This window comes from Paramisgurnus dabryanus, chromosome 20, assembly GCF_030506205.2.
Source record: "Paramisgurnus dabryanus chromosome 20, PD_genome_1.1, whole genome shotgun sequence".
In the NCBI taxonomy this organism is placed as follows: domain Eukaryota; kingdom Metazoa; phylum Chordata; class Actinopteri; order Cypriniformes; family Cobitidae; genus Paramisgurnus; species Paramisgurnus dabryanus.
The window spans coordinates 3,454,189-3,462,676 of NC_133356.1; the positions used below are offsets into that span (position 1 = coordinate 3,454,189).

The window sequence follows — 8,488 nt, forward strand, 5'->3', positions numbered from 1 at the left end:
ATATTTCATTGTATTTAATATTTAAGTACACTATACTTATTCAAGTTCACAAATCACAGAAACGAACAATGTGACTCATGAAACCAAGGATGATTTATGCAAGAATGCATATGAATTATCATAACACTTCAAAAATGCAAACTAAAAAATGCAAACTCTATATAATTGGATACTTTAAGAATGTAGATTTTTTATTTTAAAACCTTTGCAGTTATAATAATGTAGTGACAGTAATTTATTAGTTTGTGAAAAGAGTATGCATCAAACCATGACACCTAGTGGCCTTTGTTGGTAAAACCACTAAAAGTGTGACAGAAACCTATTTTTTTGCAATTTTAACTTGAAATTTGCACTGTAAAAAATTGCTGTAAAAAAACGAGGAATTTTGGACAGTAATTTACCGTTTCTCATAAATACAGTTGAATACTGTAAATAAACATTAATATGACAAACAAAATAATAACAGCAAGCTCCTGTTCAGTCTTACGGGATAATACAGTATTTTTTGGTTTGGTCAGGCATGTCAGACATGTGACGAGCTCATCTGCAACCATGAGTAAAACTGATTTAACTACACTGTTTTTCTGCATTTTATTATACGAGAAGGAAGCAGAATTAAAGACTGTCTATCCATTTTCACTCCGATTGTGACCCTACCAGCACTGAGACGGACGACGAATTCACTTGTTTTTTACTCCTCGCCTGTATATCAAGGTAAGCACAAACTGAACAGAGTCTGTGTTTCTAAGTGAAATAATTGACAAAATGTTATATATATTTGCTTATTTTTGAAATATTTCTAAAAACGATTTATTTGATTTTGACATATTTAGGGCAGATTGTTAAACGAATTGGCAACTAGCTATATAGGTTAAATACAAATAAAGATGCTAATGTTAATTTGCAATCTAATCAAATGTCTGACTGATGTGCGATTATCTATTGATATTTTTTTTAAATCTACATGAGGGATTGGGCTCTGTTTTACCATTTGTTTGTATCTTTTTTCAATGTGTGCACTTTTAATCTTTGTACAGCGCCTCGTGAATGTGTTAACATTTAGCCAAGTCCCATTCATTCCTATGGCTCCAAACAGGGATGAATTTAGAAGCCACCAAACACTTGCATGTTTTCCCTATTTAAAGACTGTTACATGAGTAGTTACACAAGTAAGTTTGGCACAAAATAAAACTTTTGTTTGGAGCCATTGGAATGATTGGGGCTAGGCTAAACGCTACATTCACGAGGCACTGTAAAAGATGAAGTGCACATAAGATAGGGCTGTATTAATTCGTCTAAGTTGAGGTAAGAACATAGTAAAATATTGAAAACGTCTAGTCCAAGGCTGATACTGCTGGGTAAGTGTAACACTAAGGTATGGAGTATAAAACAATAAAACAGTAGGCCTATAGAAAAGTCTTTCAGTCTGTCTAAAAAATCTCTTTCTGTAATTAATATCATTAGCTTTTCTAAGTAATGGATTTGTAGCAGTATAATATCTGATAGTTTTTTGGGACATTAACTATAATTGTTGTCTGCATCAGTTGCTGGTGATGAAGTAACATTTGGAGGTTGGATGATCAGCAGTGAAAACATCATCATCTGTGAAGGCAAGATGAAGCTGCGAGGACACTGGAGTTTGTTCAAAGGTAAATCCTCTAGCTGTTCAAGAATGTCACATTGCGTTAAATTAGTGTCTCTTTCTTTTTTGTAAATTTACTTTAATTGCATTAGGTCTTTTAAATAGTAAGTCGAAGTTTAAGCTAGCATGTGCATATAGACATAACACTGGGTTTTGGCCAAATTTGTTGTCATGCTACATGTTTTTGAATAAAGTATTTCTCTCTCATTACTGCCAGAATGGCAACAACCAGAATATTTATACTGTGAATGCAGTTGGTTTTATCTGTCTTCATTGCAATTAATCTTTACTTCTCTCATTGTACTTTGTAGATGCTTAATTGGTGTGAACCCTAAGAGGTGAACAAAAGCCAGGCAGGTGAAGGTGTCCGAGAAGACAGGAAAGCTTGTCCAGAAAAACGCAGCAACTGTTAATCCCCATGTGACCACCCTCATCAAAAACTTCATGGACTTTGAGTGGCTTTCACATTGTATTCTGCAGTGTTGTGATATTTATGTGACATCACAGCATTATGTTTTATTCAGCCCAGTCTCATTAGTGAGGCAGAAACTGACATTTAAGAATGCACTGAATTTTGTTATATTTAATAAAAACAGTGTTTTATCATCATCCTTTGTTTGAGAATTTTTTTGCAAGCAATTTTAAGTGTTTATTTTAAAATTACATTTTAACAATGCTAGAAAAATCACATTCTACAGTATAAATAACAGCAGGAACCCTAAAATAACAGTATAATGCATCCAAACATCTGACAGTATTATACTGTGCAGCTCCCTTTTTTTACAGTACTGTCTCGTAATATTTGTACAGTAAAAAACTGTTGTTGTAAATTACAGTAGGTAATCTGTAAAATTACAACTATATGCTGGCAAATCTAGCTGCCAGTATATTACTGTAATTTAACAGTGAAATTTTTTACAGTGTGGATCAGAACTATTTAAGACTTGTGACTTTTTGTTTTTTTGGGGGGACGTAAAACATTTTCATTTTTATGTTTTTAAAATATAAAATACATGCTTTATTGCATTATAAATAAATGTAAACTGCTGTAATTATTTTTTTGTTAAATATTTTCACCTCCAGACACTTCAGGCAAAAACTTTAAAGTTTAAAACAATAAACAAGAGTTATATTCAGTTGAAGGTGCACATCAACTTCTCACCCCACATTTAAAGAACACCAATGATCCGATTCACGATTTTATATTTCTTTTGGTGTGTAAGTGTGTATTAGTACATGTTAACGATACGCAAAAGGTACAAACCCCAAATTTCTTTTTCAAACCATCTCTTTTCTTGGACTACAACAAACACACGGATTGTAGGCAACAGTTTACTTCCTGGGATTGCTGATGTAGACAAAACCGACATTATCATAATTCATCCCACTTCAGACTCACAGCTTGTAAATTAACTCCTGTTAGCATTGCATTGTAAGCATTTTCAGCTGACGTCAGAGGTATTCAGACCAATCACAAAGTACAAATTAGCTGGCCAATCAGGGACACAGCGCTTTTCAGATTGATGAGTTTTGTACAAAATCAAAGTGTTGGAGGAAAGCAGGAAATCTGGAGCTTCAAAAGTGTACGGTACATGGAAAATTATGTGTTTTTAACCATAAACCACACAAACACATTGTATTATACCAAATACACAAAATAACGTGTTTTTAGCAACAAAATATTTCAAAGTATATTGAATTTGTGCTAAACAGAACTAAATACTCGTTATCATGGGGAACCATTTTAGTACTATATAGCACCTATAAAGCACCTATGAAGAACCATACATATATAGCACAATATGGTTCAACACAGGTACTATATAGGTGCTATATGGCACTTAACCCTGGAGAACCCAATAACCCTTTCATTAGCAGCAATAAACATTGGCCAAATTTGACCCATGGGTTCTCCAGGGTCAAAATGGTTCCACTATGATTACGAGCCAGGGAACCACTTTTAGAGCTATTTAGCACCGTTTGTAGGCTCACCTTAAATGGGGGGGCAGTTAAGGGGTTAAATGCAGATGTAATAAAATTGTTAAACTTAATTCATTGTCAATAATGTAAACTATAATCTCGGGTTAATGCACCTGGTGACCTTATGCTAAAAATGCCACAGAAATGAAAGTTAGTTTCAGAAAAGATAAAAATCAATACATTCCAATTGTGGATTTAGTGTTCAAATACTTTTGTACTCCACAACACACATCTAAGGTTTTAACAGCATAACAGTTGTCCCACCTGCTGTCCTCAGGTGAGTCTGGTGCATGGCCCACGGTTCTGTTTGCTCCTTCATTCCGTGCAACAATCTCTCTATTGTTTACTGAAATAATAAAACAATATTCTTTGTCTGGAGTTGCTGCCAGACTAAACAAAGCGACTGTGAAGCTCCCGGAGTCCACTGCTGCCAGGCCTGCTGTGAATTAGCATGCTTACATTTGTTTTGGCATGGCCAAGAGCAGGGCAACATTTAGTGTTAAAGAGCCCATCCCAGCTTTAAAACAAACCACAGAATTCAGCTTCATTACACACACAGTAGCTCTGTTCCAGGACCTGCTGAGCTGGCGTACTGTTTATTGGCTGCACATGCAGATGCCTTCTAAGGTGTGATGCACTCTTAAAAATAAAGGTGATACAAAAGGTTCCTCACAGCGGTGCCATAGAAGAACCATTTTTGGTTAGTACCATTCTGTCATACTTTTTATAGCCTAAAGAACCTTTATCAACTACAAACATGACGCAATGATATTACGCAGCACCTGAAAATAGTCCTCTTCTATTGAAAGTAACCAAGGGGACTATTTTCGGGCATGCATAATATCACTACGCCTGCTGCAGCCATGGTACGGCAGCTAAGTCCTTGATTATTACGCCAGAATGAGAGTATAGTCCTAGCCATATACTGTATGCCTAGACTACAGACTACAGAAGAGTCAAGTTTTAAATAGTAAAAATATAAAAACTCTCTGGTTATTTTTAATGCAATGCTAATGGTCTAATCAGATTCAATGGATTATGCTAAGCTTTGATAAAAGTGTTACCGCCAGACTTGGAGATTAGCTGAATGGATTCCAAACCGGTAAAAATCAAATGTTTAACTCTAGGAGAGCTGGAAATTGAGCCTATTTTAAAAAGAGTGTCCCTTTAAGAGCTACTGCATAGAAGAAATGTGCCAAAATTGTGTATTGTGTGTTGCTTGTGTTTTCAAAATATGTGTGCATCACGTGTTTTTTTTTAAATAAGTGCCTGCTCCACACGCATCAAAAAAAGACACGCTCACATTTACAAAATACATGCAAGACACTTCCTTAACAGTAAACTCTGGTTACGCATGAGATTATGCGAGTATCTGGCAAACGCGAGCGTCTCTTTTATCATAAACCCTTCAGATGCGTCTGCAGCAGGCACTTATTTTGACAAAACATGTGATGCACACAGGATCACTCGACGCGCAGAACACATATTTTGAAATTACGAACCACACACATGACAAGCTACATACATGTTGTGACGAACTTCACATCGAGCGCCCTCAAAAAAAGAAGTCACCGGCCGCCACTGTTTATGAGGGAGGGTTCCCACACCTTAATTAACTTCAAATTCAAGGACCTTTCATGGACTGTCCAATTCCCCTTAAATTCAAGGACTAAATGTGGGGACACATTTCAAATGAAAGCAAGGTTACATTGTTTTACCTTTTAAGATACATTGTTACCGTTCCCTTTTGAGGGAACTCGCGCTGCGTCACTGTGGTGACACTTTGGGGACGCCTCCAGGGGTAAGTGCATCTGAATGTGTATATCTAATTCAACCAATGGTGAGGCTTAACGACAAAGACAGGGTGTCGCGGGAGCCAGGTAGTATATCGCTATCTGAAATATTGGCAAAGACGGCATTACAGGAACGCAGGAAGTATGGCAAGGTAGACGCAGCATCTCGTTCCCTTCTCAGGGAACAACAGTTACATACGTAAACCGAGACGTTTTCATGTGTCAAACAAAACTATGCAAAAAAAGGATTTTTGGTATGAATCAACATTCACATACAGAAGATATAAGCATTTAAAGTGAACAGGATTTTTAAAGCGAACAGGATAATATGGATTTTGTTCCAGAAAATTTCTTGCATAAAATAGATTCAAGCACTTTCAGTGACCTGTCTCTATGTATGTATATTTTCAAAAACTTCCCAGGGCCTTGAATTTTTCCCCAGATTCACAAACCTTCAAGGATTTCCAGGACCCGTGGGAACCTTGATGAGGGCACATAATTAAAAAGACTTACATGGATGAACAGTTTATAGAGAACACTGCAATACTCCACAAATAAGGAAAAAATATATACAAAATTAAAAAAGGCCAGTTTTTGACAACAAAGTTAAGAGCAATTCTTGTGAGGTACTCTCTACTGTACTTTGAACTATGCTGTGCTATATTTAAACTAGTCTGCCAGCTGAAAAGTGCCCAAGATCCATTAGTCATACCAGACTGACCAGCAAACCAGTTATTAAAGCATGATGTGGAAGAGATTATGTTTAGTGTGTGGCGACAAATGACAGATGAATCGTGTTATCGGACCACAGCTTGCATAAATTTCACAATAGTAAGAAACTGGATGTGACATTTCTGGACATGGAGTACGGCAACAGAAATGTGTTTACAATGTGACTCTGTGTTTGAGTAAGACGCTGTTTAAAGACTGCCAGAATAAAAGCCACCCATATCAGGGTGCATATGAAACAAGCAGTAGTGAGTGAGGTTAATTTAGGCAACATCCTGATTGAAATGAAGCCTCATAAGTAGGAGACTGACTTGGAATACTGCTCATGATGATTCTGTAGTAGCTCACCAAGTTTAAAAAGCTCACATATTGGCCAAATCACATTTTAATAACTCCAACAGGTTTGTGCAAAAGTTAGGGAGTAGGTGACTACTAGACAAAATCATTTGCAGAAGTCTAAGGATATGTCCTTACTAATATAGCAAATTAAACCTGTTTGTGTGCTGGTATGTGTGTGCATCAGCATCATTACATCCAGAAATATGGAAATTGAGGGCTATAGTGATTTAAATTACAGTGCATTCCCTCTCCAGCTCTGTTTTTACAAAAAAACGGACATAAATCTGAAATGAGGCACATTGTGCTGCTGGTTCACGTGTCTTTTAAATACACATCATTTCAGCAGTTATGAAAATATGTGAATAATTCATATTCGATCCAAAGAAACATCCAGACTTAGTAACAAACATAAGAAAGATAACTCTGAAAACCATCTGCCCTTATTTTCCATATGCCATTAATTGTTTCATCACAAAAATCATTTTTCACTAGTACATTGATATGAATGCACATTCAGTATGTAAAAAATCATATTTCATTCAAAATTCTTGCAAAAACACAACATGACAACATAAAATATTGTATGTTTTAAAATATTTAATATTATTTATTAGTGTTTGATGTTTGCTATACTTTTAAAGGTGCAACGTGTAATGCAGAAATGCAATGAAATATACAAGAGATCAACCGATACTAATTCTTTAATATCGATACCAAATATTTGGATGCTTATGTGCCCGATAAACGATATGCTGAACCGATTTTTATTTACTGTTATCCTATTGTTTTTGACACAATTACTACTGATTCTCAACAAACCCATATAATAACAACAATCACTCCCTCTTTACATACAATGTAATAAATGTACAATGAACTGTATTGTTTTTATTACCTTAAAACTGCTCATTTTTATCTACATACAGCGCGGACCATGTAGCCCTAAACAGATCAACTGAACAGTATTTGGGCCTGTTTACACGAAAACACTCAAGGGTGAAAACGTAAAAATATTTATTGGATACATGGCGGCTGTGTTTTTGGGGCTTAAAAACACAAAAAAAATGTGTAACCACCCTCCAAAGTGGAAATCTTAAAAACGATCTACCGTCTCGTTCCCTTCTAAAGGGTAAAAACGCAAAAGTCTGCTCATGGTGGCTCTCGTCGCATACGCTTTTACATCACAGGCATGCACCAGTTCAGGAAAATGCAACAAACATGTCGGATTATTTCCATACGTCGGACCATCAAGTTGCCATAGCAGCTCTGATAAATATACAAGAGTCTTTCCAGCAGTTTTACGAAATATTCACAGCTAGTGTTACTGATCAGAGAAAGTGCATTAATTATCTCCATAAAATTGGCAAACCAGACGGCTTTGGACGAGACCTGGGAGAACAAGGAAGAAGGTTGTACGCAGGCGTGCTGACTTGGTGTTGTTGTGTGTCAGTGCTTCACATTGCCACCTAGCCGCCTGGAGTGCATACAACATTGAATATCATAAATTTTTTACATCACCATATGCACACAGATTTCCCCCTAAAAACGCTTGTATAAATACGGAATAAAAAGTGATAACGCAACGGCACTTTTGCGTTTTCTTTTCACATAATTTCCGTGTAAACGTAGCCTCTGGGTTGTCTAAAGTTTTTCAAAATGGGGGCCATGAGATGGTGCCAGGGGGGCCCCAGTTTTTATGACATTTTATGAAATACATTAATTTATCATGAATTCTGTGTAATTAAACCTAAGGCTACTACAAGGCTACTAACCAAAAGTACTACTTTTTTGTATAATTTAATGTTTTTATTAAAATGTTGAGTTTTAGAACAGTTTTTTGTCACAAATTTTCTTTGGGGGGCCGCGAAGGAATCCACCGTACACAAGGGGGCCGCACGCTGAAAAAGTTTGGGAACCACTGGTCTAAGACAGTGGTTCTCTAACTTTTTCAGCGTGTGTACGGCGCATTCCTTCGCGGCCCCCCCAAAAAAATGATGACAAAAAA

At 36.4% G+C, this 8,488-nt stretch overlaps 1 long non-coding RNA gene across 1 annotated transcript; it reads left to right on the forward strand.

Moving 5' to 3' along the window:
- Positions 1-385: 385 nt before the first annotated feature.
- On the forward strand, positions 386-2,561 carry LOC135787524 (uncharacterized). The gene is made up of 3 exons (XR_010547083.2): positions 386-714; positions 1,545-1,649; positions 1,954-2,561. It is a non-coding gene; the product is annotated as an uncharacterized lncRNA (long non-coding RNA).
- The last annotated feature ends 5,927 nt before the right edge of the window (positions 2,562-8,488 follow it).